The sequence below is a fragment of the Ictidomys tridecemlineatus genome, chromosome 8, assembly GCF_052094955.1.
Source record: "Ictidomys tridecemlineatus isolate mIctTri1 chromosome 8, mIctTri1.hap1, whole genome shotgun sequence".
NCBI classification, from domain to species: domain Eukaryota; kingdom Metazoa; phylum Chordata; class Mammalia; order Rodentia; family Sciuridae; genus Ictidomys; species Ictidomys tridecemlineatus.
Genome location: NC_135484.1, coordinates 11,043,769 through 11,063,221, shown reverse-complemented (window position 1 = coordinate 11,063,221; position 19,453 = coordinate 11,043,769). Strand labels below are relative to the sequence as shown.

The 19,453-nt window shown below is 38.9% G+C and overlaps 1 non-coding gene across 1 annotated transcript; it reads left to right on the top strand.

The window, feature by feature from the left end:
• Window positions 1–16,795: 16,795 nt before the first annotated feature.
• LOC120889422 (U1 spliceosomal RNA) lies at window positions 16,796–16,956 on the top strand. Its single transcript, XR_005733315.1, has one exon. It is a non-coding gene; the product is annotated as a U1 spliceosomal RNA (small nuclear RNA).
• The last annotated feature ends 2,497 nt before the right edge of the window (window positions 16,957–19,453 follow it).

The following is a 19,453-nucleotide window of genomic DNA, read 5'->3' as shown; positions in this document are numbered from 1 at the left end:
TAAACATTAGGTTACTTTTCTTTCCTTTTTCTTTTTTTGCTGCAAGAGCTATTCTAAGCTATTTGTCTTTTTAAGCTTTGCAAATGGGAAATATATTAATGTAGGTTACTTGAGTCTATTAGAAATTCACCTCACTGTCTATTAACATATCTCAACTCTTCCTCAGTAGCACTTCTACCTGTATTATTCATTTTTCATTATCCTATAATCCAGGGCTCTCTGCTGAGACTCTGTAAAACACAACTATTAGGTCCAAACTCAAGGATATTCATCTGTTGGGACACGGATTAGATCATCAAGTTATTTCAGCAGGCTCTACCAACTGCCACTCAATTGTAGACTGAATCTCCCACCAGCACCGATTCTAGCTGCAATCCACGATTGGAATTTTCTGTATTCATTTCAGTCTGCCTCTAGCACCAGCTTGAAGTAGCTTGCCAAGGGACTGTGAATTTTTAGCTACTTAGTCAATAGACTGGCAACCTAAGACTCCTGTATATTTTCACCCAAATGAGGCTTTACAAACCTCAGTTTCCCCAAGGAGAGCTCGTATTGAGCTGAAGACAAAAATTTTACATTTTATCAATCGTGGGTCAGAACATCATCTGTCAAAATCAATTGTTTGTCTTCTCACCTTTTTCCTGATTAAGAATTCTAGCAAAATATGTATGAGGTGAAGCCACAGAACAAACATGATAAACCAGAAAGTTTTAGAGTTTTAAAATCAGTTCAGTGTTCGAGCAAAAAGCAATTGACTATTGAGGTGAATTGTTGGGTTTATCAGAGCACCTTAAAAAATGTCATTAAGTTGGGAAAAATCTGTCAGTAATAGGAGATGAGTTAAATGATTGTCTTGTGTCCATTCAGTGGGATTCCATATGATCATTAAAACTCATGAGGCAAATCTATTTTGTTGACTTGAAAGGCAAGTTATAGAATGTTATTTGCCATGCACAGGTATGTATTTAAATTGCTGAGGCTGGCTTTGAACGTGGGAGCCTCCTGTCTCAGCCTCCAGAGCTGCTGGGATTACCGGTGTTCTGCCTGGGTATGTATGTAAAAATCATGGCAATTATTAAAAGTGATCACTTCTAGGTTAAAAAATTTCAGGGATCCTTATTGTTTAATTTACTTTTCTGTATAATGGAATCTTTTTTATTAAAAGTGAGCACACAGACTTTTTCTTCTAGTCGCAAAGGAGAAATAGGGGTCAGATTTCCTTTTCTATGTTACACACCTGAAAACCTAAATGGAATATGTGAAACAATGCTGTTCAGATGTTGGGCAGCAGAAAGTGCAGGTCAGCAATACTCCAGGGAAGGGAAATTTGTGTTGTGAGCTGCACAGACTCTCAGCAGACGTCCTCAGCTGAGTTTCAGGGCTACCCAAGCTGTACCTGGAGTACCCTGGGGTGGGGAGGCAGAGGTGGCATCTAGGGAGCACGAGATGCAACAATTAGCTGGCCAAAGTGCCAGTGAGATGAGTGTGTCAGACACACTGAGACCTGAGGTCCTGCCAAGGAGTGGTACCTACAGCTCTGACGTGCTGAGCTCATGCTGTCATGGAACTATGGAAAGTTAGGAGGAGAATTAGAAGAAAAGTAAAAGCCACATCGAGATGGAGATTGCTCTTGTTTGTAACAATGAGAGTGAAACTAGGAAATTTACATAGGAAAAAAATATGAGAAAATCAATGAATTTGGTTTAAACAAAGAGGATTCAAATGTGATACACAAGAAAAACACAAACTATAAAGAAAAGCACCAATATACTAGGCATTGCAAATTTTTTTTTAAATTGTTCTTTAAAGATACCATGATGAAAATGAGAAAACAAGCCAAAGAGTTGGATAAAATGCTTGTAGAATATATATTTTTTCAAAAGATTTGATAGATATATATCAAAAGATTTTCATCTATAAGATATAAAGAACTTTTAAAATAGAAAAAAATATATTTATATTACCCAATATAAATTGGTAATCCTGTAAACTGACATTTCATCAAAGGAGATGTATAGACTGCAAGTGAACACAGGAAAGGATCCTTAATCTCATTGGTCACCAGGGGAATGCAAATTAAAATTGCCATGAAATTCTAGGACATTAAAATTAACAATAGTGTGTATGGTAAGCAGAATGACAAAATGACCTCCAATGGACCCCATCAAATGATGCTCGGGTACTATCTCTTCCCTGTGAGTATGCTGGGAGCTGCAACCATAAAGAAATATTACTCTTATGGCAAAAGACTCTTGAGGACATAATTAAGCTCAAATCTGTTAACCTTAAAATAGTGAATAAATGTGGATTGGCCTAACCAAAGCAAGTGTATTTTAAATCTGGATCTAGAGGTCAACACGGAGGAAAACAGAGAGGTCAGATGAGAAGGATTCTATGTACCAGCGCCAACTTTGGAGATGGAATGGGTCTCATGTTGAGAAATGCAAATAGTCTGAAGGAGCTCACAGCAGTCCATGCTGATGTTCAGCAAGGAAATGGGGCCCTGGCCTCTCCAACATCAAAGGATTGAATTCTGCTGCATCGTGGATGCTTGGAAGAGGAACCAGAGCTCTGATGAGAACAAGGCTGGATGGAAACATTTTTTTTAGTGTGTGACACTCTGAGAAGTGAATTCAGCCACTCAAGCCCTGGACTCCTGACTGACATGAATACAAGTTATTACATGTTTGTGGTTTTAAGCCACCAAGTTTGTGGTAATTGGCAGACTGCAGCCAGAGACTAATACACTGACCATCACATATGTCTGCAGAGATATAGAGCAACTGGAACTCTCAAACACCGCTGGTAGAAATGTAGAACAGCACTACTAATTGGGAACCGATTTAGCAGTTTATTAAAAAAAAAAATCTAAAAAATAAACACTAACCCCCCCCATAACAGCACAATAAAACACCTTCCTAACATAAAACACAGCTAATCTACTCCTTGATGTTTACCCAAGAAAAGTGATAACGTGCATCCCACAAAACTGTTAATAATAATGTTCATAGCAGATTTATTAACAATAGCCCCAAATGGTAAACAACTGGAATGTCTATCAATAAACTAATGGATGAAAAAATTGTGGTATGAAATTTGCTCAAGAGAAAAATGGAATAAAATATAAATAAATGCAACAACACAGATAAATATCAAATATTTTTTTTGCTGAGTAAAAGAAGCCAAATAAAAAGATTGCATACTGTATACATTTGTACTATATGGTTTCATTCAAGTAGAATCCTAGGAAATTCAAACTAATCTTAATGACAGAAGGCAGATTGGTTGTCAAAGGCAGTTGAGGAGTATAGTAATGGGCTACATTGAAGGGAGAAGAAATGCTTGTGAGTGAAGCATCTGTTCATTATTTTGATGCAATAGTTGTTTCATGAGCATACACACATATCAAAGCTCATCGAATTGCACACTTTAAATATTTGTAGTTTATAGTATGACAATTCTACTTCAATAAAGCTGTAATAAAATACAGATATCTGTAAAATAAAATAGAAAGGGAGATAAATGTTCATGGTTTCTTGTTCCATTCCAACTAGCTCTGTTCCCGACTAGTGTGAACTCAGGCAAATATTCTATTTCCGGCCTCAGTATACACTTTTGTAGAAAGAGTTGGCAGAATGACCTGATACCTCAAGATCTCTCCTATGGATCTGTAATAAAATCAACTTTCCTGTGTTTATTAAATTCCAAGCAGGAGACTCACTTCACATCCTGAGATGTGACTTTGAGACACCAACGACTTTTCCAAGACCACAAAGTGAAGATGATCTAGGGCCAACAGCCCACCTGACATGACCTTCATGTGAGCTTAGCACAGGTAGGTTCTATTACCCATCCTTTGACCGACACATTCCCCTCCCATTGGCCATCTTCTCCCATGATTTAGCATCAGGTGTGGATAATTTTTTTGTGTGATTTGTGGAATGTCACAGCTCGGCTCTTATTCATGTTAATGTAAGTCACCAGGCAGAACTGTATTCACAGTGCTGGGAATTTATGCTAGAACAATTTCATCACTAACATAACAGCTCACAAATTACAAGGGTTAACCGTAATTCTGAACCTTACTTTTTACTTTCTATCATTGCCTTTTCACTCAAGAAGAAAAGTGGAAGAGAACAATCCATTGTATATAAGATAATATGTAATTTTTTCCCTTGCTGAATTTAACTTCACTTGAAAGAAGAGACGATATAAATCCCTGAAGGGACCTCTCACAGGAGAGAGCAGTTATAAGCTTCCGTCTCTTTTGTTTGCAAGTATTTCCCAAGAGACAGCATATAGTATTCTATATAATCAAGTGAAAAACACTATACTAATTAATTAATTTAGCTTATGAAATAGAGGAAAATAGGCTCATCAGAAAATTTCACCACTATGAATCAGTCCTGCACCCTCTTCCTGTCTGAAGTGGGCCATATTGTTGCTGAATTTGTAATTGCCTGGAGGGTGAGCTGATTAACAATAATCGGTTCAACTTTAGAGCAATATATTCACATCATGACTTATACTTTTATTGTGGATCTAAACTAAGAATTTCAGGAGGCATGTGGAAAAATTGATTGCACACTCACACACAAAAAATGTAGAGACAAAACAAATCCATAGAGACAGGAAGAGAAGCACAGGATGCCGAAACTACCCAGATCTGATGATTCTTTTTCTTTTTAACCCTATCTTTCTGTACTTTTCCTACATACATTTGTGTTTCTTCTCCTATCTCAGATGATTCTAGCAGTTCTTTTTTTAAAAAAAAAATGTTTATTTTTTAGTTGTAGTTGGACACAATACCTTTATTTCACTTACTTATTTTTATGTGGTGCTGAGGATCGAACCCAGGATCTTGCACGTGCGAGGCGAGCGCTCTACCGCTGAGCCACAACCCCAGCCCACTAGCAGTTCTTAATATCTTAGAAAGAAGAGACTAGAGAAACTCAGAGACTGGGGGTCAGGTTTCACATCATTTTTATCTTTGTTCTTTTCATTTTGAGTGTTCACAAAGGTCTCAATTGCTCAATGTCAAAAGGTGCTGGCCTGTGGCCGGATGTCCTTCCTGTGCGGAGCCACCTTGAATCTCATACTTGAGACGAACAATACTGCAAAAGTTTTATATGCTGGAAGCACTGTTTTTTGGTTTGGGTTTTTTTTTTTTTAGTTTTATTATTTTAGATAATAAGGAAAGGCATTTAATTTTTAACTTTCAAAGATAGCTTTATCAAGGTACAACTTATCTATAATCAACTGAACACATTTAACATGTATAGTAAGTATTGACATATGTATACATGAAACCATCACCACAATCAAGATAATGGACATCTCCATCATCCTTGGAGGCTGAACCCATGACTTCATTTTGAAAACATTAAAAATTTCCACAGAATAAACCTACATTTTAATTAATTAAATAAATAATTTTTTAATTCCAAATATGGACCAGCCTTTTGGCGGTTGCCCCTGCACCCCATCTCCAGTTTGCCTCGCCCCTACAGGCCTGCTTTACTTGTTGATGCTGTTTGCTTGGCCTTTGAATTCACCATCCCTGCCAATCAATGTACCCTCTATCTTGACATGAGCATTTACCAGTCTCCAAACACCATAAACTTTTGTTTGCTTTTTTCTTGCAAATGGCTCTGCCAGCCTCCTTTGAGCAAACTCAACAGTTCATTCCTTAGTAAAGCTTTCCTTTTTTAAGATCTCTTTAGACAGGATACATTGCTCCTCACTCGGCTGCCTCTGCCTGCTGTTCTTGTCATTATTACAGAACATGTCACATTGTTGGTTGGTTGTACATCTTATCCCTTCTGCTAGATAGATGACCACTCCTCAACTCTAAGACAGAACTTTTTCTTTTTGTTTTGGATCCTCAGAATCTGACCTAGTGCCCCATACAAAGCAAAAGCCTATGAGACATGTTTTAAAATGTCAAGTTAAATGGATTCTTTAAAACATGAGGCCTTTAGTTTATATATTCCATTCAAGAGGAAAAGAATTCATAAACATAGCTCCCATTTTGAAAAAACTAAACATTTTAACTGCGACTCCAATTCAAGTATACACATGTGTACACACAGGACCTTGAGGGCTGCCTGTTTACTGAGTTAGACCCAATAACCACGGAGGCTCCCTGGGACTTCACAACATTGAAGCAGAGTTCGTCTGACTTCTAGGTGAAGGTTTTACAATCTAATTCCTCAGATTTTGGAAGGTATATATTCATTGTGTGGATTAACCAATTGCTAAATTAATAACATTCATGCATTTATGCTTGGATCTTTCATCCATGAACACAAAAGAGCAGAACACGTATGTACCTTAATAAGAACTCTTCTATTTGGGAGCTTCTTGCTCAGAAGTTTTCTAAATATAAGCAAGTTCTTTTGTCAGAGAAAAAATATTCCTAGCTAATTTTCCTTCACTTTGGTGACTCGGTGACAACCTCCATTCTGGTTCTGACCAGAAGCCACATCATATATTTCTGTTGAATCTACATAAAAAAAAATCTTTTAAAAAACTACATGCTGCAAGTCTTTCCTTAGATTATATGTGTTGGAGTTCAATTCCATTTCTTAGTAGTAGAAAGCATGGGGAAAAAATTGGCTTATTTTGAAAATCCAGTTGTTTTTCAAAAATCATTTTGTGACTGCCTCCCATGTTCAAAAAGCTCTATATTCACTATGGAGAATATAAAGAAATGAGTAATACCTAGTCCATCTTCTTAAGGGTCTCATAATGTACTGTGAGAAACTGAAAAATATGTGAGCATTTTAGGTAATGGGAACAGCTCAAAGAAAAGCCCAGAGACTGGAGCATCAGCCAGTGTATTCATAGAACCGTCAAGTGGTGTGTGCCTGCCTGAAACAGTGATGTGCTGGTGTTGGGAGGGGACGTTTGAAGCTGGGGACCAGGGAGAGGTGGGAAGTCAATTTGACACCAGAAGGTTTGAATATCAGAGATGAGAAGTCTGGATTTTTATTGTGTATAGGTTATCAGGGAACCATTAAATATTGTAGAGTGACATGTCAGACTGGAAATGAAGATTTGGACATCTGCTTGTCAATGTATCAACTCAGCATTTATGCATAGAATTTTAAGTTCAAGGTAAGTTTGTGCTTCTGTCTCTCTCTCTCCCTTTCACTCCCTTTTCCTCCTGTCCCCTATTAATAAAACCCATGTTTACTGAAGGTTTCAAGGGTAGTCTCAAATTATTAACAGGGTATGACCACACATGGAAAATGAACCATCTCTACACCCCAGAAAATTCAGTCCCCAAGGATGATTATTTTGCAGCATGTTTAGGATTTATGTGGCTATATAATGTTGAGAACATTTTACTTTAAAAAATAATTTTGTTAAATATTTATTTGATCTTGTATTAAAAAATGACTCCCACCTGCTAGGTTCTGGACCACTGATGGTGTTGACTATTATCCTGCTTACTCCAGAGCATCTGGTTGTATTTCAAAAATAGGCAACTTTTTAAAAACAAGAAGTAGATAGCAAGAGAAGGCAGGGTTCAGACCCACAGGGTGACTGCATTAAGACTCTTTTCCTGTCCTCTTTGCCATCCTGATAGATGATGATAATTTTCTTTTTCCCTGCTGATAATAAATTTAGGCTTTCTTCTATCAGTGCATGAATGTTTCCAGTGTTTCTCAGTTTAGCCTTGATAAAATTATCCTTCAGAGGAAGGCGGTGGAACACCCTGCCCAGGCCCCGTAGGGATGGACCCTTAGGGACTGGCTTCTGCCTGATCCACAGTATGAGGCCAAGATCCAGCCTGAGATTCTTAACAAAGCTGAGCACTCCCTGTACAAATTGAATGGCCCAGGGTTGCAGTCAAGGATCCACGAGGCAAGCCAAGGCCCCTGCAGGCTGGGACAGGTCAGAAAGCTGAAGACATAGTAGTGCCTGATGGTCTGTGTGTGGACACTGGGTGGCCTGCCTGACATGCTGCTTCTAGCAGAGAACCAACACCCACTGAGAAATCATCCAGGCCCACAATCTGTCCAAGAGCAGCCAGGCTACCCCTTGAGTTTTCATTGCTAGTACCTGTCCAGGTGGCCCAGGCATGCTGACGTTGATGATGTCCGACTGAATTTCACCATGGCCTCAAGTGGGTATTTTTACCACCCCAGTGTGGATGTTTTCTGGCTCAAATCTCTTTCATTGGCTGGGTCATGTCATTGTGGGGTGATTCAAGGGGCAGGACAACCAGAACAATAGTGACAGAGAAGTATCCAGGCATGTTATGTCAATTTAAAGAGCATTTTTCTTCGGCCAGTCATCAATCCCTGGCCCTCACACCTAAGGAGTATATTCTTAGGCTTTACAGATAAAAAGGGGGATTCATGCCTGGGTACCCAAGCAATCTTCCTCTGAAAAAGAGAACTTTCAAGAAAACAACTGTTAGCAAGAACTTCTGGTTGGAAAAGTTAAAATATTTAATGAATATGATTTTATAACTGAAGAAACCATGAGCCGAACCTGCTTACAATGATAATTTGGGGTTTAATTAATTAATGACTAAAGTACTTTGGAAACACAAAGGACTATATAAATGCTAAATATTATTAAATGTTAATAGCCATGTTCTCGAATAACACTGATATTAATTTAAATTCCTAAACCTTATTATCAGAATGAAATGCATGCTAATGAGGCTTTCCTAATAAATATTTTGTTTATGATGTATTTAGAGTGGTATTACTTATCTTGCTAGAGCAAGTATAAATTACTGCACTTGGCAAAAGGGTTGCTGCCTTTTCTTCACGATAATTAAAATGGAAATGTAGAGAAATATAATGAATATATTAGGCAAAAAATTTTGTGTCAGAGCCACCGAGGTTTACTCTGTACCAAACCAGTGATTCTATTTTTTCTTGAGTAGTGGTTCCGGTATTTTGTTTGTCTCTTTTTGTCTTGTTGGACTCCCTTGATGGTACTTAATGAAACCTTTTAATTTTAAACAAATTGGAGTAAAATTTATAATTTCAAGGAATTTTTTTAAAAGTTCATGTTATCCTTTGAAGTCATGGGAGGTTTTCTGGGATGATTCTAAGGAGGCTTAGGGACTCCTTTTTTATGTTGTTTCTTGCCTGGGGCTACTGATAAGCCACTGTCCTTGCTGACCATCATGGAGGTGGGCTTTCCAAGCTTTCTGGTCCAGGCATTTACTGGGTAACAATGCTAGAGCTTGCTTCTGGGGTATTGAATCATTTGTGTTTCAATTAGTGATGACTGGAGTGAGCTCCTCAGGTAGAACGTATTCTTTTATTATTTATACATGGTCTTTTCAAACTGTAGTGTCTGCTTCTCTTTGGGATAGTGATGGCTTAGTCTAGACCCCCTTCAAGTTTAGAAGTCTGAAATTTATCCATACTCTAGAATTACAGGAAACAGAAGACTTTTCTTGTAACCTTCTTATGGCCGGAGAGATCACAACCTTTTATTCATACATGTGAAAATAATACCTAAACCTAGAAATAAGTTACGTGTCAGCACAGTGCTGAGTATTTTGCATGCATTATCGAATTCAAAACTAATGAAAAACTCCATGAAGTTGATAATAATATTATACCTTTTAAAAAGCCCAAATGTACACACCTATTTAAAACAATCCGTTTGTAATTTAGAATAATGCACTTTTATTATTACTTGTAATGATACTTCATAAAGTTGGGGTAGTTGACCACTGTCATTTTGGGGCAAATCCTTTCTAAATTAATTTTGCTCTAGTTCATAAAATTTTAAAGTATCCAAGTAAAAAACATTCTACTTAGTCATATATGGAAATTTTCCTTTGGGATTGATACTTTGTGTCTGAATTTAGGAACCCGTTTTCCACCCAAAGAGGAGAAAACATTTCACAAATAATTTTTTTCTAGATCTCTAATTACTTGACATTGTTCAAATATTTTTCTCTACTTTTTGCACTTAATCCATTACTCTACCTGAAATTCATTGTGATGCATAGTCTAAAACAAGTTTCCAAGTTCATTATTTTCCTTCGAGGGGATAGTCGTTATTTCTAGAATTTTGATAAAACACCATTAGAACTTGGAAAGGAAGCCTCGTTTATCAATATGTCGATCGTTGGCGTCTCTATGCCGTCTGATCAGTGAGGGTTTGAAGCATGGGATACAGCATGGGAGAACAAGGACACTCCAAGGGGCTGCCCAGCCCTGGAATGTTTGGCCAAGTCCTCGGAAGAGGCAGGAAGTAGTTGAATGTAGGAAAGCTTTGGATGTGAATGGCAGAAACGGCTGCCCTGAGAGACCTAGGACCTTGTCTTTGGAGTTGCTTCCATCATTTTTTCCCCAAAGGTCAAGACTTGAAGTCACACTGATAAAGGCGGCTGAAGGAAGTTTCCAAACGAAATGCCATCACTGCATCAAGCCAGGAGGGAGCTGCGGCACAGAAGCTCCTGGTGACAGATGGCTTTAATGCAGCCAGAATATTGGCTACGATCCAGTCATGTAGGAAATGGATTCGTGTTCTCTCATTGTTTCCCCCCCCCAAACAATGGCAATTTTGAGGCCTCTGGGTAATAGCTTTGCTGTTGAACATAAACAGAAAAAAAATTGCTGATTGCTGGAATTATTATTTAGAGAAGATGGAAAAGAAATTAATGTACACCAGGTCCAACAGCTGGTGATGGTTAACACTCTGAGAACTTACTGTGTGTGTATGTTCACCCCATAGGCCCTCACAGCACCCCTATACCTAAAAGCTATTATCACCTAAAATAATGAATCCTTCTTTATAGAATCCACCTAAGAAACAGAGAACAAGGGGTTTGAACTTGATTTCAGAGCCTATGCACCTAATCACTATGTTGCCTATTTGAATTAAGTACAATGACTCTTTAAATAAGGTTTTGAGTAAAGAATGGAGGATTAATTATTGGGGAAGTATTGTGTATAAAATAATATAACCTGTAAACATTTAAGAACAGAAAATATTATAATTATCATTAAAGATTTACTGCATAACTTTTAAAGTCTCTTTCAACAACTTTAAAAAGTATATGAATACATGACCTGTGAAACTCTACATCATGTACAACCATAGGAATGGGATCCTAATTAGAATAGGTCACATTCCATATATCTGTAATATGTCAAGATACACTCTACTATGATGTGTTTTTAAAAAGAACAAATAAAAAATTTTAAAAAGTAAAAAGAAATCTTCAGATGATGGAAAAATTGAATAAGCACAAAATAGTAACTATCAGAAAACCATATTTCTTATCTGAATACCATCTATTAAGAAGAAAATAATTTAATCTGCCTATTCATCAGTTTTTAAAAATATTCATATGATCTTTAACAAAAAATCTTTCAAAAGGATATAAGATTATGATACATAATATGATTTCACTGTAATCATTACCACATAAATTTAAACATTTAGACATTGTATCAAAATTTATTTAGGAAAGAAGGAAGTGAGCTATTATCCCATTCTTTTCATTTAAGTTCATAACCATCAGAAATTTGCAGATCTCAGATAAGGAAATGAAGAACATAAGTAAATCTTCAGAAATAAAATGTTCCCTAAAATAGTAGATGACATTGACACAGAGGTACAGAAACAGGTAAAAAAAATAAAAGATTGAAAGCATTATGATAAATACAGGCAGAAGCACATTAGCATATGGAAAATACCATCTTAGTATTTTTATCAATATCCAGCCCATCGAAGAAGTCACTGAAGCTTAAAGGTGTTAGAGGGAAAGAAAGATGAATACGTCTAATTGTTGTGCTATTAAAATCTTGGCCATATTCTTTTTTTTGTGCTTTCCATAGCTCCTACAATTCATATACCAAAAACATATGAGTTTGTGATAATTATTTAAGATAATAAGCATGCCAACCCATATAAATTACTAGTCTTCTGGCTCTTCGTAAAAAGAAAATTGCAATGTCACTCTAACACTAAACATTTTAAAACTCTTAGCCCAAGCTTTTCTAATCAATTATAGCCCTTCCATCCCTCTCCTCTTCCTCCTTTCCTCCCTTCCTTTCTTCCTTCCTTCACCAATCATTGAAAAGCTTTCTGTTTAGGATTCACAATGTGCTTTTGTCTTACCCATGTGGTAGAAAGGCCCATGAGATAGAGCTCCTGCCATCCGGGATTTCAAGATTTGTTAAGGGAAAGAGACATATTATAAAGTAATCAGAATAAGCTAAGTATAATTAAGTATGCTGCAGTGGGCTTGACTGTGGCACAAAGGAGGCTTTGGACCACTCTGTCTGTGTGCACAGGAAGGACCTCAGAGAAGGAGTCCCGGGGTGAGACGGGCATGTTGCGGTAGTCACCAGGAGGAGCAGGAGAGACAGGGTCCAGAAGCTGTGGAGGAAGGGCAACCAGACGTGCTCCTCAGGCCCAAGCCAAGGTACTGTTAGAAGAGGGCTGAGAAATAATGCTGTAGAAATTGGCTGGTTAAGGAATTCTCATGGCTGCCACTCTTGTTCTTCCTCATCCCACCTCCAAAGTGGAGAGTAAATTGAAAACATTTGTAGAAATATTGGGGGGGGGTCTCAGTCCCAGGTGTAGAAGTCATTCCTGTTTCAGCTGTTAGGGGCCAGCTCAGGCAAGGACAGCTCTGCCACCCATCCTGGTAGAAGGCCTGGCTGTCTCTCCTCCACGTAGGCCTCCCCATTGCTCTCTGCCTTCTGGCACTTGGCACAGGCTTATGTCTTTACACGGGCCACAGTACAGAAGGTCTTGGGGCTGCTCCTCTCTGACAAGAGGCCTCTGTGGCTCTGTCTCCTCTAGCTCCCTTCTCATAGGATCAGAGGTCTTGATGGACCAGAGCCCCTGGGAAAGAAATGCACCCATTATTTGACCACCCAACCCTCTCCTCCCAGCATCCCTTCTACCTTTGTAGAAATAAAAGCAGAAGGAGAGACTTGGGGAAAATTTGGGTCTACCTAACTTAACCCAGGCAAAATGATCCTTTTGGATCCCTATGGGCTAGCCCAGTTCACCACCTTCCATATTAGCATTGGAGCAGAGTGTCTGGTAATAGAAAAGGAGCCTTGGGTTTGGATTTTTCTGTATTCAGATATTTCTCTCTGCAGAGCTCTCAGAATGTGGTCTCAACATTTGGATGACCCTAAGTAGTGTCCTCATCATAACAATGTCTGTCTATCTGTCTGCCAATCTGTTTTTCCCTCTCTCTGCATGCACATCCAGCAAAGGCAATGTCATCAGGAGGCTTGAAGTGTCATTCTGGGCAAGAAGTTAGGTAGGTGTCGACATGATCCGATCAGCATTTCCAAGAGACCATTAGGAAGCTGCATGTGGACTAGACTATGAGGGTGGCCGGGTGGAACACCGATCCAGGAGGCCCACTCAGTGATCGAGGGTGTTGCGGACTCCAGTCAGGGAGAGGACAAGGGAAGGCGGATTTTAGTCAATAGGGCTTAGTCGTGATTTGAGTGGGGAATCTGAGTGGGAAAATGGGTGAATTCAATTCGCCAACTAAAGAATGTTCTCAGTGTAAAGAAAGACAGTGGATTATATTTTAAAAATTGCTAACAAGTTAGATTAGAACGCCTCTGGAAAATTAAATGTGGAGACTTCCAGCTTCTATTTTTAACAAATGGTTCTGGTCCTTGTGAGAGAAGCCCAAGCAGATGGGAGGTCACAGATACACAGGTGAGATCAACTAGGGAGGGTGTTTGGAATATGAAGAACACAGAGCTGAGAATGAAGATGCTGTGAATCTAATGTGTGTAAAGCAAATAAAGAGAAGCAGAGATGGAGGGAGGAAGATTGAGGGGAAAATTACCAAGATTCAGAATTTTCTGTGGTTTCAGACTATGGACTATGGGCCAAATCCAACCTGCCAGCTGCTTTTGTTAAAGTTTTTTTTTTTTTTTTTTTTAAATGTGTTTTTGGAACTCAGCCATGTTCATTCATTTACATTTGAGACTGTGTGGCCCACAAGCCTAAAATATTTACAGGCTTTCAGAAAGCTTGCTGACCCCTACTTTCGATCACGGAGGCATGACAGAGTCACTATTTTTCTTAAATGTCAGCTATAGAAAGAGTGAGGCAGACGACTTAGAGATCCCATCTGTCTCCATTGATCTTGCAACCACTGGGGGAAGAGAATTCTGATAGTTATAAAATAAGCTCATCAGCTCTAGTGTCAACTGGAAACAAAAACTGGAAAATAAAAACATAAAGCACTTTATCAAAGTGGACAGGGCCCTCACGAGTCAATTCCCCATCATGAGGAGAATTAAACAGAATCTGATCCTTGGTTTGGAGGCATTCACTCAATTTTGGCTAACTGTGCTGAGAGATCCTGAAAGGAACATTGAGAATGGTATTAGAAGATGCTGAATAGTGAGGGAAGTGTCAGAACAGGAGACTAAGAGCATTAAAATCATTCCTGCATGCAGACCGCCAGGCGTTGGAGGAAGCCAGCTGTGAGCTTGATATATACTATAAAGAGGCACAGATTGCTTCACCAGATCAACACAGAAACTGATTAAAAAATTAAACGCAGAGGCAGTTGGAATGCACAGAGACTGGAACCAGGGAACCAGCTAAATGCCACAGGAAATTCTAAGACCATCTTCTCCACCATGTCCCTGGGCTTCCAAATGACATATTTTAACCACCAGGTACCAATGGGTCTCATAGGTACCATTAGGAGATGCTATGATTTCTGCACATCACTGCTGAATAGCCAAGTTCTTATTTAAATTATCAGTATCTAAGAGCATTTGGAGTAATATCTATGAATTTAGTAGAAACAAAATAATTGATCTCTTGGGAAAGGCTCAAGAAAATTAAATGAAACTCAGTGAGCTGGCTCTGAACTTTAACCCCTCTTGTCCCACATCTGGCTTGAAAAATCTTCTCTTAGAAGGTGGTACTTATTGTTTGTAAAGAAAGAATACTAACAAATTCATTCTATTGAGAACCATTATATAAGCACAGCATTAATCAGATCATAGAGAATGAGTGGATGGTTTCTACTATCTCTTTGCAGACAAGACTGGCTGCTGAATTTGTAAAATGAGAATGTGGGCCCCTTATTCAAAAAGGGAGAAAAATGCCATTACAGGTACATAATTTCTTTTATGCTCTTTCTTCTCAAATTGTCATGGTGGTTTTTAATTTAATGTTGTCCTGAATAAAGAAAAAGTGAAAATATTAAACCATTAATATGCAATTTTTATTGTGCTTTGCCAGTTTTGAGATGTTTTTATTAGTGCGTTGTAGTGATACGTACTAATGGGGTTAATTTTGACATTTTCATAGATGCATATAACATAGTTTGCTCCATTTCGATTCTTAGTTCTTCTTTTCCTCTCCCCCTCCCTTCCACTGACCCCCCCTCCTCTACTCTAATGGATTTCCTTCCACTTATTTATTTTTAAAAATTGGTGCAATATGCCACATTTTCTTTATCCATGAGTCTGTTGATAATCCATTAATCTAAGGCTGATTCCATAACATGGCTGTTGTGAATCGTGCTGCAATAAACATTTGTATGAATGTATTACTGTAGGATTCTGATTTTAGTTCTTTTGGATAAATAACGAGTGGGATACCTGGGTCATATGATGTTTCCAAACCTAGTTTTTTGAGAAATATCATATTGCTTTCCACAGGGGTTGTGCCAATTTGCAGTATATTAGTGTACCTTTCCCCCACATCCTCACCAGCATTTCTGCTATTTGTATTCTTGATGATTGCCATTCTGACTGGAACAAGATGAAATCTCAGTGTAGTTTTGATGTGCGTTTCCCTGATTGCTAAGGATATTGAAAGTTTTCCAGATATTTGTTGGCCATTTGTATTTCTTCTTTTGAGAAATGTCTGTTTAGATCATTTGACCATGGATCGATAGGATTGTTTGTTCGTTTGATGTTAAATTTTTTTCAAGTTCTTTATATATTCAGGATATAAATCCCCTGTTAGAAGAGAAGCTGGCAAAGATTTTCTCCCATTCTGTAGGATCTCTCTTCATGCTCTTAATTGTTTCCTTTGCTGTGCACAAGCTTTTGATTTCTGAGACCATCCCACTTACTGATTCTTGGTTTTATTTCTTGAGCTTTAGGAAGAAAGGAAGTCAGTGACTGTGCCCAAATGTCGGAGTGTTGACCTTATGTTTTCTTCAAGCAGTGACAGTGCTTCTGCTCTAATTCCTAGGTCTTTATCCACTTTGAATTGATTTTTGTTCAGGGTGAGAAATGGGAGAATCTAGTTTTATTCTTCTACATATAGATGTCCAGTTTTCCAAGTACCATTTGTTTAAAAGTCTGTCTTTTCTCCAATGTTTTTAGCACCTTCGCCAAGGATCAGATGACTGTATCCATGTGGATTTGTCTCTGTGTCTTCTTTCCTCTTCCATTGATCTAAGTGTCTGTTTTTATGCCATACCAAGCTGTTTTGGTACTATAGCCCTGTAGTGTAATTGGAGGTCAGATTTTGTAATGCCACTAGCAATATTCGTATTGCTCAGGATTACTTTGACTCTTCTGAGTCTTTTACTCTTCCATAAGAATTTTAGGACTATTTTTCTTAGCTATTGTAAAGCATGTCTTTGGTATTTTGATAGGATCTCATTGACTCTGATTGCTTTTGATGATATGGCCTTTTGACAATATTAATTCTCTCTATCCAAGAACCCAGGACGTCTTTCCATCTTCTCTAGTCTTCTTCGATTTCTTTCTTCAGTGTCCTGTAATTTTCATTGTAGAGGTATTTCACCTCCTTGGTTAGATTTATTCTCAAGTGCTTTATATTTACCTGGTAGGGGAGACACCATGATCACAAAGGTAATTTTTCCAGGACAAGCCTCATCTAATATAGAGCAGACATCGTGATCTTGCTATTTTTCCAAATGTGGGAAACTCAGCTGTAGAATTTGTGGTAGTGGGGACTGCTTTTATGCTTTCCTATTATATGGTAGCCCTCAATGTTAGCCTGGGATAGTGTTGTTTGGTTGTCTATTTATGTGTGTGTTTGTATGGTCTTGGAATTTTTATCTCTTGAACAGATGTTTGTGCTGGTGGCTAATGATTGTTTCTAGAAATCCATATGCCTGTAAACTTTTTTGAAAATTCTTTCATGGGCCTCCAAGATTGCTTAAGAGAGGGTGCTTTGATTTTTTTTCCTCAACTGTGTCTTCTGTTTGTTGAAACTGTCCAGTTCTCCTTTGATATCTTCATTGCCAGTTTTAAGCGTAAATATAAGAGCATTTCACTTAGATTGGGAATCAGTGAAATGAGAAGAATCACAGACAATCAAACATGAATATGTTAGTTCTTACCAAAATGGTGGAAATTCTGCATAACACCGAATCAACTGCTTTTATTTCACTTTTTGATATGTATACACTCTCTTTGGTTTACTGATAGATTTACTCTATCTTTGGTTTACTGATAGGAAAAAAAACTGAAAAAACAAAAGAGAACACTTCTCTTTCCTTGTCCTTACATATCATCCTACGTGGCTGACTAATGTAGGTGAGTGACATGAGTAAGAAAGGATATGATACAGTTCCCAGCGATCTGGTCACTAGAGGCCACCATCACCTTTCTGCATTGGAAGCAAGCTCTGGTTCGGATGGAGAGTGGTCTGCAGGGCTCTCAGCCCCCTGTCTCCTCAGCTGTGGGTGAAAATGCTTACTTTGTTCTCAGATTGAGCCTGTCTGAACTCCACCCATCAAGGGTCCACTGGAGTTCTGTACTGATGGGACCCTGTGACTACCACTTATGAATGGGTACAAAGACCTGCAGACAGCATCTTGAGCCCCATGTCCTTTATCATGTGATGCTACGTCCTCTGTTCCATGGGACTTCATTTACAGAACCTAAATCCAGAGATAAAATCGCAAATTTCAAGACCTCAACAGAAGAGTCCTAACCTAAATCACGTGGGACTCTTCTCAGTGTGGTCCTTAGAACTGCACAGGATGCTGGTCCCATGGAGTCATCTGGGCCTCTCGGTTCCAAAGAGAGGCCTACTCTTGCCAGCCAGTGCCCTGTCATCTCTAAGATCAACCAGCAGAATGAGGAGCTGAGCGCAAAGAGACTTGGTTCAATTCTAAGTCCCGCATTCAGCTTTCAGGGTCTGCAGATGCTGCAGCAGCCAGGAATCTGCAAAGTCACCCAGGGCTCTGGGCTCAGTCCTAGAAACTGCCTAAGTCACGTGTCAGAGCTGCCTAAATAGGACTTCATTCTGCTCCAGTGGATAAGACTGGCATCAAAATGCTCAGCTGTCAAGAATTAACTGGGGATGTTTGTCTTTAGGAGTCCCTACCACGGAGGAAAAGGAAGACTCCCCAAGAGACCCCTCTACTTAATTCCTCCAAAGAGAGGCCCTGCCCAGCACCTGCACTGTAAGAGCAGGGCCGGGCCACGTGGGCACTTCACCTATGCTCAGGTTCAGACTCGGGAAGGGTAAACTCAGCACTGGATGACAAAGCTTGTGCACTGGCACCCCCCAGCCGTCCCTGCCACCCTGAAGTGGAATAGTGATAGCGAGTCACCTTGACCTGGAAGCAGCCATGTTCACTGCATGCTGCATTAGACTCACAGGCCTGCATCCTCATCCCAACCTCCTGGACACCAGGGCCTGCACTTGGGTCAAGTGCCTGCACAGAGGACATGAATCTGTCTGCTTTGAGGCCTACACCTTGCATCTTACTTATCCAATATTCATCTACTGAGTTTCTCGAGCTTCTCCCTGAAGATCTGTATTAGTGAGAAAGAGGTCTGAGGGCAAAGCTGGAGGCAGCCACCTAGTAAAACTGCTTTGAAGTTCCATTTTACTCTTCTGAATTCATGTTGAGTTTTGCATTCTACCCATAAATTATCCAAATGTATTTTAATATAGATCCACTTTAATTAACCCTGTTCAATCACTTAACTTTTCTTCTTAAATTTTCCAGAAGAGTTGATCCTCATGGAAGATCTGTATCCCATGACTTCACATAACATGCCCACCCAATTTGTGAAGTAGAGATGCATTTGATTTTTTATTTTTCTCTCCAAATGTTAACTGAGCACTAATTAAGGCAACATGCTGGTGGAACAGGGTGAACAAATGTGGATGCTGTCCCTAGACTCACAGCACTTACAAACTAGCATCAGCCAGGATGAGAGCCTGGTGCTGTCTCACTGGAATCACACAGTATGATACCATTTTGCATTTTTGATAATTGATGCTTGTGTAAGGTAAGAACTTGGGCCTCAATCCTTAATATTCTTTCTCTTACAATAAAAAATGCTTGACTGGAGGTTGAGGGTGGGGGCTGGTAGGGAGAGTGTGATGGGAAAAAAAATACAAAAATAGTTATTGTTGCGACCAGAGTTTCAATGAGCATTCATTAGTAAAAGTGAACACTCCCTGGTTAATTGAATGGCATTTAATCACTACAAGGTCATTCGGTGCA